General features: G+C 37.7%; 1 protein-coding gene across 2 annotated transcripts in view; it reads right to left on the bottom strand.

The window, feature by feature from the left end:
- The window catches only part of LOC133562234 (RNA-binding motif, single-stranded-interacting protein 3-like), a 489591-nt gene that overhangs the window by 391751 nt on the left and 80561 nt on the right, over positions 1–17279 (bottom strand). Inside the window, exon 1 of one of the 2 annotated variants that reach the window (XM_061916236.1) lies at positions 5659–6630. The exons of the other annotated variant lie outside the window; for it this stretch is intronic. The gene's annotated coding sequence lies outside the window, so the exon portion shown is untranslated. Of the gene's footprint in view, positions 1–5658; positions 6631–17279 lie in introns of those variants that run through there. 2 annotated transcript variants of the gene reach the window in all.

Raw genomic sequence — 17279 nt, forward strand, 5'->3', positions numbered from 1 at the left:
TTAATAATAAAGGTTTCTACACATAAAAGTAATCATCAACTCAAAGTGCCCTCTTTGGGGATTGTAATAGAGATCCATTTGGATTCATCAACTTAATTCTAAACATTTCTTCACAAAAAAAGAAATCTTTAACATCAATATTTATGGAACATGTCCACAAAAAATCTAACTGTCAACACTGAATATTGCATTGTTGCATTTCTTTTCACAGTTTATGAACTTACATTTATATGTTGTTAAAGTATTATTATATAAATATATTTATAAAGGATTTTTGAATTGTTGCTATTTTTAGAATATGTTTTAAAATCTCACGTACCCCTTGGCATACCTTCAAGTACCCCCCGGGGTACGCTTACCCCCATTTGAGAACCACTGCCCCAGAGCAGTGGTTCTCAAATGGGTAAATGGTAAATGGTTGTAAGGAGCCAGAAGCGCTTTGACAGTATTTCCACATTCACCCATTCACACACTGATGGCGGGAGCTGCCATGCAAGGCACTAACCACGACCCATCAGTAGCAAGGGTGAAGTGTCTTGCCCAAGGACTCAACGGACGTGGCTAGGATGGTCGAAGGTGGGGATTGAACTAGTTACCCTCAGATTACTGGCACGGCCACTCTCCCAACTGCGCCACGCCGTCACTCAAATTGGGGTACGTGAGATTTTTTTTTAAATATTCTAAAAATAGCAACAATTCAAAAATCCTTTATAAATATATTTATTAAAAAATAGCAACAATTCAAAAATCCTTTATGAATATATTTATTGAATAATACTTCAACAAAATATGAATGTAAGTTCATAAAGTGTGAAAAAAAAGGCAACAAAGCTAGATTTTTGTGGACACGTTCCATAAATATTGATGTTAAATATTTCTTTTTTTGTGAAGAAATGTTTAGAATTAAGTTCATGAATCCAGATGGATCTCTATTACAATCCCCAAAGAGGGTACTTTTAGCTCGGTTGGTAGAGCGGCCGTGCCAGCAACTTGAGGGTTGCAGGTTCGATCCCCGCTTCCACCATCCTAGTCACTGCCGTTGTGTCATTAGGCAAGACACTTTACCCACCTGCTCCCAGTGGCACCCACACTGGTTTAAATGTAAAAATTAGATATTGGGTTTCACTATGTAAAGCGCTTTGAGTCACTAGAGAAAAGCGCTATATAAATATAATTCACTTCACAATTCACTTCACTTCACTTCACTTCACTTCTATGTGTAGAAATCTGTATTAATAATTGAATCACTTCTTTATTTTTTCACAAGTTTTAAGTTATTTTTATATCTTTTTTTCCAAATAGTTCAAGAAATACCACTACGAATGAGCAATATTTTGCACCGCGATACAATTTAATAAATCAGAAACTGATGACATAGTGCTGTATTTTACTTCTTTATCTCTTTTTTTCAACCAAAAATGCTTTGCTCTGATAAGGGGGTACTTGAATTAAAAAAATGTTCACAGGGGGTACTTTACATTACTGAAAAAAGGTTGAGAACCACTGCCCTAGAGAAGTCGCCACCTGTATTTATATAATATATTAACAATATTTTTTTTTACATAAGCTGCAAAATATATTTGAATTTGAAATATTTTCAGAATAATCCGTTACTTCCTCATTTACTTTTTTATTGATAAACATTTTCTTATTACAGTAAATAAGTACAAATCAAATCAAATGCATGTGAAACACTTTCTTCTCTTGTCCAGGTAGCCGCTGTCAAATCTGAGCACGAGGCCGTTGAACACATTTGCCGCCCCCACGTCTAATCCTCACACATCAGCCCAATTGTGAGATATGCACCAGAGCCTTCAACTTCTCAGGTGTTATCTGCATCATATCTCTTTCATATGCCACAATTCCTTGGCGGAAAGTGATATACAGTAGTGGCCTAAATGGTTAGTGAAATACTAATCTGACAAGCTGTCTGTCCACAATATAACACCATGAGTGCGTTTCTTAAAGATTACATTTCAGGCGTGCACAGTGGGTTTGGTGACAATGTTTTAAAGTGCTTTTTTTTGCAAGCATTATGAACCAATACTTTTGGTGTCAGGAACATTTACCTTCTTTTCCACTCTGCCAAACTGCTTAGTCACACACTCGCACAAGGCAATAGCACACCGTATGATTCAAATATGCACCACTCATTAAGCACAATGATTTTTATTGGCAGCCCCCTCGACCGTTCACTCGAGAAAATCATTAATCTGTCACGGAAGTCGGTGCCAAGCTAAATCTATAAATCAGAGTTAATAATTACAGTTTTCTGGAAACCAGACCTGCTGCATGACAGCACGCGGTTACTGTGGTTTACCAATAACCGCTAATAGATCACCCACTGACCCATCGTGATTGGGTTTTGCGTTTCAAAAATTTAAAAATCAGATTCCCGGCATGAGATAAAGACGAGTTCAAGAGTTCCTGCAGTCCAGAATCAGCCAGACAGCGAGGTTATCAGCCAAACCCCGGCACCATGAGAATACGCCGCGTCTCACAAATCCTATTGTAGCATGAAATGTCACGGCACATTAGCTACATGAGGGATTACCCTGCCTAGAAAATAAAAAAAAGAGGAAGGGGATGAAGTGATGGAGGCAGCTATTCAATGAAGACAGGTAAAGCGAGGTAAGGGAGACATCTAAACATGAACGAATAAAAGCTGCATATGTCAATAAAATTAAAATGAATAGTTACAAACATATCTGAGCATCACCTCCCAGCAATGCTAATGGACTATTAGGCATTGAAAGATTTAAGATTCGGTAGAAGCAGGTCAGCAACGAATGATCAAATCATATATATATATATATATATATATATATATATATATATATATATATATTAGGGTTGTCCCAAAACCAATCAAATGTATTTCAATATTTTTCCAAATAAAGAGAACTACTAAAAATGTCAATATTGACTTTATTTTAACATAACATTTTACAACACAATACACATATGCTTTCCACTCCACTCAAAGAATGATTTTAAGAGGTTCAAATACAAAAAATTAAAGGGCATAAAATACAATGGGCTTTTCTTGTTGAACTCAAAGAACAATTTATAGTTTACCATACTACATATAGTCTGCCCTAATAAAGGATTAGGTTAGAATCTAATAAAAAAAGCTTTATTGACATTATATTAATTTATTCATGATGTATGGTTTCCACTCCTGGTCTGTGCTTTAAGAAAAATACAACTATTAGTAAATACTAAATACACAATTATGGATAAATGTACACAGGTAAACCATGTAGCAGGTAAAAGACAAGAATAAACACCCGCACAAACACACACCTATCTATCTATCTATCTATCTATATTTATATATATATATGTATATATATATATATATATATATATATATATATATATAAATGATAAATGATAAATGGGTTGTACTTGTATAGCGCTTTTCTACCTTCAAGGTACTCAAAGCGCTTTGACATTACTTCCACATTTACCCATTCACACACTGATGGAGGGAGCTGCCATGCAAGGCGCCAACCAGCACCCATCAGGAGCAAGGGTGAAGTGTCTTGCTCAGGACACAACGGACGTGATGAGGTTGGTACTAGGTGGGATTTGAACCAGGGACCCTCGGGTTGCGCACGGCCACTCTACCACTGCGCCACGCCGTCCCTAATATATATATATATATATATATATATATATATATATATATATATATATATATATATATATATATATATATATATATATATATATATATATATATATATATATATATATAGGAGGGGTGTTGAGGGGGTTCGGTCCGGTGGCCATTGATTGATTGATTGATTGATTGATACTTTTATTAGTAGATTGCAGAGTTCAGTACATATTCTGTACAATTGACCACTAAATGGTAACACCCCAATAAGTTTTTCAACTTGGATGAAGTACTGGCTGTCCAGAGTCGAGACCCAGGATGGACCACTCGTCCAGAGTCAGGACCCAGGATGGACCGCTCGCCTATGTATCGGTTGTGTATCGGTTGCTGATCCGCCTTCGCTTGGGATGGTTTGCTGCTGGCTCCACTTTGGACGGGACTCTCGCTACTATATTGGATCCACTTTGGACTGGATTCTCACGGTTATGTTAGATCCACTATGGATTGGACTTTCACAATATGGCTCTAACAATTAGGGAGGCTTGTGTCATGTTTGACCTTCTACAGAAACCAAACAAACAAACAAAAAATATATTTTTCACCCCATTTTTTGTTTTCATTTCCATACATTTAAAAAAAAAAAACTCCATGGAGCCACCAGGGTGCCGCTACAGAGCCGCATGTGGCTCTAGAGCCATGGGTTGCTGACCCTCGGCCTAGAGTGAGCATAGCAAGGATTGTCGAGTATGAGTATACCATACGCTTCATGCATTATTTACAAACAAATTAGGTCAATTATTGAATTAATTTACTTAGAATTAAATGTTTGCATAATTCTGCCTACTCGTAAACAAACTGGGATAAGAATATAACTACCTCGGCGGAAAATGTTGAAAGAAGTAAGGACAGGAGTTGAGCATGTGCAGGAGATGAGCGGACTAAATTAGAAGAGAGGGTGCAACAGTAAAGCTGGGGAGGTGTCAGCTCCAGATGACATTAATGCTTAAATTATTTTGTGGTGTGTCAGAAATTGGGTCTGCCACAGACGTGATCTCAGAATTATAACATCTTCTCAAGCTCAAATCATATTATGAGTTGTTTGTCTCATTGGGCCCTTGTGTAGAACTGGCATAGCTGACCAAGGTCCAAACAATAAAGAAAGAGAGTTGCTTCATTGTTTTTTTTTTTCAAACGTTATAAACAAAGCACAAAAAGGATTGTTTTCTTGTTGTTTTACAGCTGCAAACATACATTATACTACAGTAGCACCTGGGGACCATTCAAATAACAACACTGAATTAGTAATCTTACTCTTCGTTTTGAACATTTTCAATAATTACATTGAACTAACACTTTACAACCTTGTCAAATGATATGAAAACATGTATTAATGATGAAGATGGTTATTTGTTTAACAGATAAAACCAAGCATACAGTAGGTCAGGCTGATTAGAAAAATAAGTACTAACCCAATATATTGCATAAGAAGAGGCTCATAAATAACGGATGAAAAATGCATTTACATATAATCATGTTTTGTTGAAATAAACTTAAAGGCATACTGAAACTACTACCCACCACACAGGCTGATAGTTTATATATCAATGATGAAATATTAACATTGCAACAAATGCCAATACGGCTTTTTTAGTTTTCTAAATTACAATTTTAAATTTCCCGGGAGTTCCGTCTTGAAAACGTCGCCTAACGATGATGTGTACGCAAGACGTCAAGGGTTTTTAGGACAGCTAAATGTCGTCTGCTTTAACGGCATAATTACACAGTATTTTGGAGATCTGTGTTGCTGAATCTTTTGCAATTTGTTCAATTAATATTGGAGGAGTCACAGTAGAAAGATGGAGTTGGGAAGATTTAGACTTTAGCTACACAAACACACGGTGATTCCTTGTTTAAAATTCCCGGAGCTGAAACTTTCCAATGGATCAGAGCGCGGTCAAGCAGACATGGATCCCAACCGAATGTCAACCAGCAGGTTTCGGTGAGAAAATTGTGGTTAAAAAGTCAGTTCTTACCGGAGAAAAGCTGAGCTTGTGTGGTCCATAGCTGCCGCCGACTCCCCTGAGACAGTGGTGTCAAGACACCCGTGGAGACACCCTTCCGACTAACAGGTATTATTTAACTCACTAAAACACTAGCAACACAATAGAAAGATAAGGGATTTCCCAGAATTATCCTAGTAAATGTGTTTAAAAACATCGGAAGCCGTCCCAATGCAATTGCGTTTTTTTTAACTCGTTTTTTATTTTTATTTGATTTTTTTTCTAATCCGTCGCTATCAATATCCACAAACAAATCTTTTATCCTCGCTCAAATTAATGGGGAAATTGTCGTTTTCACGGTCCGAATAGCTCTTTTTGTTGGAGGCTCCCATTAAAAACTGTCACACCTGGGTGAAGTATTGTCTGGGTTTTGTTTGGTTTCATGTTGTCTTGTCATTTCCTGTTTTATTTTGAAAGGTTAACTCTCCCTCTCGTTTCAGGTCACTTGATCTTCCTCCTGTTTCACTGGTCTGATGTCTCTCCTGATTGCCTGATTGTGCCCACCTGTGTCACCCTCCCTCATGTGTATAAATGTCTGGTCTTCCTTTTGTCTTGTGCCAGAGTATATCGTCTCGCTACGTGCCTCCAGCCTTGTCCACAGCCTTGAACCAAGTTTTGCTAAGTATTGCCTTGCCTTATTTATTGATTTCTTTGTTTCCTCTGAGAAAGAGTGATTTTGTTTGTTAAAGTTTTTGGTCAAAAATTTTGTGTGTAATTTCAGTGCTTTGCCTTCTTTTTTTCCCCTCCTCTTGGAGCGCTTTAGTTTGTAGTTTTCTCAGCTTTTCATAGCGCACTTTCTGTTAAAAGTTTTTTGTCTCCTCTGCGTGAGTGATTTACCTTTTTTTTTTAGCTAATCATAGATTGTTGTTCTTTTGTTAGAAAATTTGTGTGTAATTTTGCTATTGCCTTTTTCCTCCCTAATGGAGTGATTTTCTGTTTATTGCATTTTGCCTATGTCTTTGGTTATCATAGATTCCGTAGCCGCTTTGCTTTAATCACTCGGTTCAAAGAGATTTCAAAGAAAACTGTTAAATAAAGCCTGTGTCAATTGTCCCCCTTTTGCACCTGAGTCCTCATTCTCGCCAAGGTTTAACAAAAAACAATGTGAATATGTGAGGAGCCATCAAACATGTGACATCATCGTCTGCGACTTCCGGTAAAGGCAGGGCTTTTTTCTCAGCACCGAAAGTTGCGAACTTTATCGTGGATGTTCTCTACTAAATCCTTTCAGCAAAAATATGGCAATATCGCAAAATGATCAAGTATGACACATAAAATGGACCTGCTGTCCCCGTTTAAATAAGAAAATTTCATTTCAGTGGGCTTTTAATTAATAAATAATAGGCTTCAAAACTAAACTGTCAATAAAATTTAAGTGCAAATAGAAATACAGCTTCACCAATCAAGTCATATTTGAGCTTAAAAAACTTGTCTATAACTTCAGTTCCAGAATTGAGATTGTCATAACTGCCAGAAGTGGTGGAAAAGTGTCTTACAGCTGATAACCTCCACAGCCCTTAAAAAGTACAGCTGAGACAGAGATTTTTTGGCGGCCATCTGGGGAGCGCTTGCGGGCCAACAATGGGCCCTATAATTAAGAAAAACTGCATTATACCACCATCTACAGAATTTAGGTGATTTAAGAACTGACTTTCATATTTTTGGTGTTTGCAAGACAGGTTATTTCCTTCATTCTCTGTTTATAATTTTATTAGCATGACAAAATGCCCAGCGTGGGAGCATGCAATCTAATTATTGTTGCCCAACACCAGTATTATGTAACAAACAATATTCGGACTTGATAACATGAGTATGAACTTCCTGTTGTTGGTATCGGAGTGTCACTGTCTTTAATTTATTTAGGACACATCAAACAAACATGAGTTACACCACCAGCTGATATACAGTATGTTTGAACCCATCCATCTTCTTCCACTTATCCGAGGTCAGGTCGCGGGGGCAGCAGCCTAAGCAGGGAAACCCAGACTTCCCTCTCCCCAGTCACTTCGTCTAGCTCCTCCCGGGGGATCCCGAGGCGTTTCCAGGCCAGCCGGGGGAGACATAGTCTTCCCAACGTGTCTAAGGGAGAGCCCCGCCACCCGGCGGAGGAAACTCATTTCGGCCGCTTGTACCCGTGATCTTGTCTTTTCCGTTTTAACAAAGCTCATGACCATAGGTGAGGATGGGAACGTAGATCAAGAGATAAATTAAGAGCTTTGCCTTTTGGCTCAGCTCCTTCTTCACCACAATGGATCGATACAGTGTCCGCATTACTGAAGACGCCGCACCGATCCGCCTGTCGATCTCATGATCCACTCTTTCCACACTTGTGAACAAGACTCCTAGGTACTTGAACTCCTCCACTTGGGGCAGGGTCTCCTCCCCAACCCGGAGATGGCAATCCACCCTTTTCCGGGCGAGAACCATGGACTCGGACTTGGCGGTGCTGATTGTCATCCGAGTCGCTTCACACTCGGCTGCGAAGCGATCCAGTAAGAGCTGAAGATTCCGGCCAGATGAAGCCATCAGGACAACATCATCTGCAAAAAGCAGATACGTAATCCTGCAGCCACCAAACCGAATCCCCTCAACGCCTTGACTGCGCATAGAAATTCTGTCCATAAAAGTTATGAACAGAATCGGTGACAAAGGACAGCCTTGGTGGAGTCCAACCCTCACTGGAAACGTGTCCGACTTACTGCCGGCAATGCGGACCAAGCTCTGACACTGATCATACAGGGAGCGGACCGCCATAAGAAGACAGCCCGATACCTCATACTCTCTGAGCACTCCCCACAGGACTTCCCGAGGGACACGGTCGAATGCCTTCTCCAAGTCCACAAAGCACATGTAGACTGGTTGGGCAAACTCCCATGCACCCTGAAGGACCCTGCCGAGTGATTAAAGTTGGTCCGCAGTTCCACGACCAGGACGAAAACTACACTGTTCCTCCTGAATCCGATTTTTGAACCCCAGCCCTAAAAAGTATCAAAAACAACATGTATTTGTCTTTCTCTTTGAATTATGTCATAATAACCATATGGATTTGGTTTGACTTGGTGAATAAACTATATGCACGGACAAAAAAAAAAAGTATAGTTTTTCATCTTCAACATGTTGACTCAGAGTAATTTCCTGGAGACTTCATTCAAACCATAACCACAGAATACTGGACTACGTCCATCCATTGCTGAACCAAATCATAAAGTTTAAGTCTCATTTTTTTTGTCTTCTGAGTTCTGAAAACATGACTGTATTAAAAGTAGACACACAGACATGAATATTTTGGCAGACAAAACCGACAGCTTGTGGTTGTATTAAAAGTCTGTCTTTCCTACCAAACTTTTTTCAGCATTGTTTCCTCTGTGTGTGGATTTGTGGTTCTACTGGGGAGACTTTTGCTAAAATGCTAGTTGTAAACTTCCACTCATTTATCTTGATACTGGGATTATTGAGATTGCAGTCTTCCCTCGTTCATCACTGTTAATTGGTTACAGACGTGGCCGTGATAAACGAAGTACGATAGATAGAATATACACACACACACACACATATATATGTATATATATATATGTCTTGATTGGATTATCCAGAGAATAGTGCTCGATACCGTGGTAGAGCGCAATATGTAGGTGTGGGAAAAATCACAAGACTACATCATCTCTACAGAACTGTTTCATGAGGGGTTCCCTCAATCATCAGGAGATTTTAATGGAAGCATTCACATACAATGGTTTATATAGGGCACAGAGTGGGTGTGTACAGGCAGACGTAGGGGCGTGGTGATTGGCTCATGTGTTACCTAGGAGGTGTTTCCGTCTGTGGCGGCATGTTGAAATGATTTCATTGCGCTTGTTGAGGGATGATAGATCTGGATGATATATAATGAACAGTTTCTCTTTTAAGCATAGGTTGCATCTTTTATTACCACTGTTGTAAGGTGTGCTGGGTACAAGAATTTGCCATGTTATTGAATATTCAACATTATTGTCTTTGAGGTTCCAAATGTGTTTGCTGAGTTCTGTAGAATTCCGCAAAGTCTGGTTTCTAAAGGAGGCGTTGTGATTATTCCATCTTGTTTTGAACACTCCTTCGGTTAATCCTACGTACGTGTCGGATGTGTTAATGTCCTTGCGTGTTACCTTTGCTTGGTAAAAGACTGATGTCTGTAAGCACCCTCCGTTGAGAGGGCAATCAGGTTTCTTGCGACAGTTACATTCCTTATTGGTTTCAGAGTCGTTTAGTCTGGGGGTAGGCAGTCCTTTGGCAATTGCTTTGTTGTGGTTTGAAATTATTTGTTGTATGTTATTCATACAGCTGTAGCTCAATTTAATGTTGTTCTTGTTGAATATTTTTCTTAGGGTGTTGCCTTTGGGATAGTGTTTGTCGATCAGAGTGAGGAACTTGTGGCCGATATTGGTTGAGACGTTTTTGCTGAATGGCGGGTTGTACCAGATGATGTTGTTTCGTTTTCTGCTCTTTTTTGGTTGGTTTCCTGGAGAGGGTTCATAGGTGAGGGTGAAGTTGTATCCGCTTTCATCAAGAGCTTTCTGGTACGGGGGAGTTGCTTGGTCGGATTCAGCTTTGCTAGATGACAACATCGATGTTTATTATATATATCATCCAGATCTATCATCCCTCAACAAGCGCAGTGAAATCATTTCAACATGCCGCCACAGACGGAAACACCTCCTAGGTAACACATGAGCCAATCACCACGCCCCTACGCCTGCCTGTACACACCCACTCTGTGCTCTATATAAACCATTGTATGTGAATGCTTCCATGTAAATCTCCTGATGATTGAGGGAACCCCTCATGAAACGGTTCTGTAGAGATGAAGTAGTCTTGTGATTTTTCCCACACCTACATATATATGTATGTATATATATATATATATACATTATATATACCTACATATACATATATATATATATATTAATATATATAGTTTGTATATATATATATATAAAGTGTGTATGTATATATATACATATATATATATATACAGACAATATATATGTATGTATGTGTGAATATATATACGCACATAAATGATATATATATACATATAGTGTAAATGTACTGTATATATGTATATATAAATATCTATATATATATATATACATATATATATATTTATATATATATATATATATATATATATAGATATATATATAGATAGATATATATATATATAGATATATACATATATGTGTATATATAGAGATATATATATATATATGTATGTATGTATGGATATATATTTATGTATATATATATATATATATACATACGTATATATAGTGTGTATGTAAATATGTATGTATAGATGTGTGTACATATACATACATACCTATATGTATATATATATATATATTATATATATATATATATATATATATATATATATATATATATATATATATATATATATATGTGTATACATAGACACACACACACACACATAGTCAAGGTTTCTGTGGTTTATCCGTTATACAGTGCTCAATACCAGGGTAGAGCGGAATATACATTAGGTCAGGAAAAAACACAAGAGGCTATCTCATCATGCTCGTTGGGGGAGCAGCTGAGTAACAGGCTTGTATAGGAAGGATATAGCCTCTTGTGTTTTTTCCTGACTGAACGTATAGCCACACATATATTCTATATAAATATAATAGTTTTCTTAGTTAGAGCATAAAATACTTTTTTCAAACTTCTGAATACACTTTTCAACATTATGAAAGCCCTCTAGACATGAAATAACACCCTTTAGTCACCTTTTTCATCCACTATAGTAATGATGTATGAGTTTTAGCCAATCAGTGGCCTCGATACTGAAAAAAGCGCTGGCTGGATCGGTCTCCTCTTGTGGCCAATACTTATGTAGTATTGATATTTTTAGTTTATTTATCCATTTTTATACTTGAAAATGTTTGATTTAGGCTTAACATTTAGTAGAATCTGGTGAAATGTGGTGAAGCACAATGTGTTTAAAACACTTTATGTTGATCACTTTCAATATGTTTCTTTACACAACGCAGTAGTACCTAAATGTTGGTGAGTAACCTGTTCCAAAATGTTAAAAGCCGTGGCATTTTTTCCCATTAAAATATGTAAATTCAAGGATATATCACAGGATACCAAAACGTATTACTACCAAAATCATTGTTTAGTAACTGTAGCATTACATGCAGTATAAAACAATGAACATTTAACTGGTATGTTACTGTGAAGCAGAGCTTAGAATGTGTTACGGTCTTGTTGGTCTTGACCCCAGAATGCAGAAACGGCAAGCTAAGTGCAGGTAAAAAGCATGTATTAAAATAGTGTAGTAGTGAAGCGCACATAAAGGCAAAACAGATTGTTGGAAAAGCTATGCTGCATGAAGGTTCATCGCACAATTGCCAGAGACTCCTCAATTGCCATGAAGTGCATCCTGATTGGCAGACAGGAGAAGTAGTGGCAAACAGAAAATGGAAAAAAAATAAGAGCGCTGGACAAGAAATAAAACAAAATACCAGAAACATGACATTTATCATCACTTTTAATTGATGACTTCTATTACGCGGACAGGAAAGAAGGAAGAGATGAGCCATGCAGACGCCACATTCATACTTTGCTACGGGTTATTTCCTAAATTCAATAGTGTTTCTCACCTTCTTTATCAAAGTGCTGGTAGTCACAACTTTATTTGCCCTATGGTGGCGTATTTTTCAATGGTATTCAATAAAAAACGTACAAAGATTGTCACTAACACATGGGATTATTTTATTTGGGAACTCAATTCAGTGGAATCATGCGCAGGCAAAGAACATAGGTTAGTTTGTTACGTCTAATATTTGGCTGGACAAGAGGGCCTACGAAAACCATGGCAACATTTTGACAAAAAATTGTTGAAATCCAATTCATATGAAAAGTTGGAAGTACAAAAACTTAGCTATTAATGTAGTTATTTTATCGTTGTATGTATTTTAAGGGGAAGTTGAAGTTGAAGGTGCATTTATTTGTGCAAAACATTGATATATGTCATACAAATGTGGGTGAAAAAATTTTCTGATATTGGGAAGTATGCACTTGGGTTGAGAAGATTTACAGTTAGAGCTGTGAAAAAAGCGTCCAATAGGACGGAGTAAGTAGAGTCCAAACAACTTTTAGGCTTATCTTCTGAGCTCTTTATATTTTCCCTCAACCATTTTCTTCCACGTGTCATTGGACCCTCTCACTCTGATCCTCGTTTTGTATTTTAACGTCACATTCTCTGTAGATGTGCTTCCCAACAAACGTTAATATGCACCGTATGTTAGTCAGTCTCATTCCGTCCATTTTTTTTTATCGCTGGAGCCTATCCCAGCTAACTTCTACATGCCGGTCAATCACAGGACGCATAAACTGACACACAACCAATCGGTGACCTCATATACAGACATTAAAAGTCTGATATACAACATTATTTTATGTCCATATGGTGAAGAAGAGCAGTCAAGTATTTATTGAATGGTTCATATGAACATTCCAATAATACCAGAATGTCCATCTTTACAGTGCAGGTTGGTTTATGGTGTAGATCTCCACCAAGGAAGAGCGCTCCAAAATGTTTCCACCTGACTTGTTAAAATAAATATCATAAAAGCATATTGATTTACTCCATTATAATAAATATGGATCCGGTTGGAGTCTTCTCAACTGGGACTAAAGGGGTCAGCAACAGGTGGCTCTCGAGCTGTGTACGGCTCTTTAGTGCCGTCCTGGTGGCATTTTTTTTTAATTATTGAAAATGAAAAAGATGGGGCAAAAAAGATATATTATTTTAGTATGTTTTTTGTTCGAGCACAAAAATGACACAAATTTTCCCAATTGTTAGAAAGCCCCTGTTTAATATGTTTGTGTGTATGCTTCACTGATGAGAGTATTTGGTAAATATCGTTTTGTCCTACTAATTTTGGCAGTTCTTGAACTCACCATAGTGTGGACTGTGACGCAACAGTTTGTTTACGTGTAAAATATTCCACACATTATTTGTATCATTTTGTCCACCAAACATTTTATACTGTGCGTGAACGCACAAAAGGCCTCTTTGTCGGTGTTATTGAGTTGTGTGGTGTGCTACTCAGGCATATTTGGTCAGTGCATGACTGCAAGCTAATCATTGCTAACATGCTAGTCAGGCTAGCTGTATGCACATATTGCATCATTATGCATCATTTGTAGGTATAGTTGAGCTAATTTAATATACTTTACTTGTATCCTCTTTGTATATAATTTTGTTTTGCATGTCTCATGACACATTATCTGTACGTAATATTGGCTACATTTCAGATTGTGTTGTGTGTCATGTTGTTCCAGACCACAGCAAACATTACCTCGATTGCCAAAGATTAGAATAAATCTATTAAAAGCGGACAGCCTGCTGTTTGCTTTAACTTGGACACACACATCTATACCTTTGGCCAATAAAAGCCAGTTATTTCCAGGAGTTATCCCACCTTCTGAGTAGCCTCTGATTTACCAATGGTTTCTAATGTTGTCAAAATGTGAGAAAAAAATATTAAATTTCAACATTTCTGTCAACGAAAATTTGCTTAAGTCTGCGACACAAAGTCATTTTGATAGTAGGCTATTATAGCTAATACAGACATTTACGTCATGTGTTGTCTTCATTACAAGACTTATATATGGCTTTTCATTTTTTGTGGCTTCAGACAGATTTGTTTTTTGTATTTTTGGTCCATTATGGTTCTTCTAATGTTTTGGGTTGCCGACTCCTGGACTAAATGAATATCAAACAAATCTAAATTTTTATCAGCACTTTTATTTGGATTCTCACCGGATTAAAGTGGGATACTGCTCTCCACACGTAGAAGCCTAACAAAAATTCCATGCAAATGTTTGAGCTGTTGATGATCCAACCAATCAGCACCAGTAGAAGTCCATTCTGACACTCTCAAAGAGCTATTAATTAATGGTAAGTGGTACATCCTTGGAGCTGAGTTTTGTATAGGCTACTGTGTGTTGCCGAGCTAGGAAGTAGTAGTAACCATTAATTTAAATGTGCCAATCTAGTCTTATGTTACGCCCTACAAATTGGTTATACTGCACAAATTACACTTATTCATTGGATTTTAACAGGCATCTTAGTTGTATTTTTCATTACAAAATGTGTAGGTGTTGAAATCACCGTGTAAAATCGCTAATTCTAATCAGTAGCAAGTATATGGTGCAGGCAATGTAAATCAGCATTAAGCTTCTGCATTTTTTTTTTAATCTAGTCTTACTGTTGATTTGAGCTTTTTCTACCTGTCACACTTGTTTTGTTGGCATTGAAAATTAAGTGATTATTTCCCCGCCAAGTGTTTGAGCCGGCATTTACTCTGCAACAAAAAGGTATTGATATTTTTTTACGTGAATGAAATTTGGTCGGTGCCTGTAAAACATGGGTGTCAAACTCTGGCCCGCGGGCCAAATTTGGCCCACCGTGTAATTTAATTTGGCCTTTGAGGCAATATCAAATTAACATTAGAGCTGGCCAGCCGCTGTAACATCGCATTCACCGCTAATACTCTTACTTGCCAACCCTCCCGATTTTCCCGGAAGACTCCCAAAGTACAGTGCCCCTCCCAAATTTCATCCCGGACAACAATATTGGGGGTGGGCTTTAAGGGCATTGCCTTTGGCGTTCTCTACAACCTGTCGCCACTTCCACTTTTCCTCCATACAAACAGCGTGCCGTCCCTGTTACATAATATATATGCGGCTAATACACTCACTCAAATGAATGCAAAGCATACTTGGTCAACAGCCATACAGGTCACACTGAGGGTGGCCGTATAAACAACTTTAACACTGTTACAAATATGTTCCACACTGTGAACCCACACCAAACAAGAATGACAAACACATTTCGGGAGAACATCCGCACCGTAACACAACATAAACACAACAGAACAAATACCCAGAAACCATTGCAGCACTAACTATTCCGGGAAGCTACAATATACAACCCCCGCTATGACCAAACCCCGTCCACCTCAACCCTGCCACCGAAAAGAGGTATTCAATTTTTATTTAAATTTTGATATGCCATTCATATTTTTTGATTATTATTGTTATTTGAAACTCGATTGTGCATGTCACTATAAAGTTATATAAGCCTTGCTTGTTCAATATTCAATGCAAAACTTGTTTGGGTCCCTATTAAAAGGTTAATTTGTTCAACCTCGGCCCGCAGCTTTGTTTGGTTTTAAATTTTGGCCCACTCTGTATTTGAGTTTGACACCCCTGCTGTAAAAGAACCAAATTTGGTTTCCATCCTGACTGCATCATGCTGTGTTTCCAATATTTCTCTCTTATTATTCCCCCTTTAATTTTGCAAGTGAGATCCAATGCTGGAATATATTAAATCTTTGAAAGAAATCCCTTGGATTACTATGGTGCAATAAGAAGATTGGTTTCAGTTTCACCTTTGTCTGCTTAGTATTTAATCCACTGTGGCGCTTCTGAAATATGTCTGTCATAAGAACATCACTTCGCTTTGAACCACATCTTGCAAACGTTGAAAGAAAAATTAACCGACTGAAATGTTTTAAATGGGGAAAAAAAAAGTGTTGCATTCTTGATTTAGTTCATTCGTCAGAAACACGGAGATGGTCGTTTATTGCATGCAGGTGGTGTCTCTTTTCTCTCGCTGGAAGTCTCACACACACCATTGATTTTTTTTATTTTCTTGAGACGGAGAGGGAGGACAGCGCGAGACCTCTGCTGAGAGGATAATTCTAGGGGTGTTATTGGCACAGTGCTACACTTCGTATTTGCTGCTACTGCGTTGACCTAAATGCTCCTCCTGTCTCCCTTGGGGGTCTTCACTGCGTCTAATCTTATGGATGACATTTAACGCGTGTATGATGGTGAGCATTTACGCTCAATTGGTTGTGTCTAACAAATTTACTGTGACATAAATTTTGCTCTGCACAAGTTGCATTATGTTTCCAGAGAGAGTTGAATTTTGAAGCAACACTAATATTTATCTACAGTACATCGTAAGATTGTTTCATAAAATGTATTCATGTGTTTCCTGTGAAGACCATTTACCATAACTGAAACTGCAACTTGTTAAAAATACAATTTCTGTTTTAGTTTACTTGACAAATTTAAATATTTGTATTGCATACATACAAACATGTGCATTATTATGCTGCTGAGTAAGTGTAAATGTAGTATAATAAAATAATACTTGCACCATTGGATCGGCCAGGTGTGTCGTATTAGTGTATTGCTATATGAAATTATTCATGACATGCTAGTTTTAGACAGTGTTGTGTTGTTTTTTTTCCCCTACAGTTTAATGGGGAACATTATCACCAGACCTATGTAAGCGTCAATATATACATTGAGGGTGGAGAAAAAAGACCATATATTTTTTTAACCGATTTCCGAACTCTAAATGGGTGAATTTTGGCGAAATAAACGCCTTTCTGTTTATCGCTCTTTTTGCGATGACGTCAGAACGTGACGTCTCCGAGGTAATACAGCCGCCATTTTCATTTTCAACACATTGCAAACATTGGGTCTCAGCTCTGTTATTTTCCGTTTTTTCG

The sequence above is a fragment of the Nerophis ophidion genome, linkage group LG11 (assembly GCF_033978795.1).
Source record: "Nerophis ophidion isolate RoL-2023_Sa linkage group LG11, RoL_Noph_v1.0, whole genome shotgun sequence".
NCBI classification, from domain to species: Eukaryota; Metazoa; Chordata; class Actinopteri; order Syngnathiformes; family Syngnathidae; genus Nerophis; species Nerophis ophidion.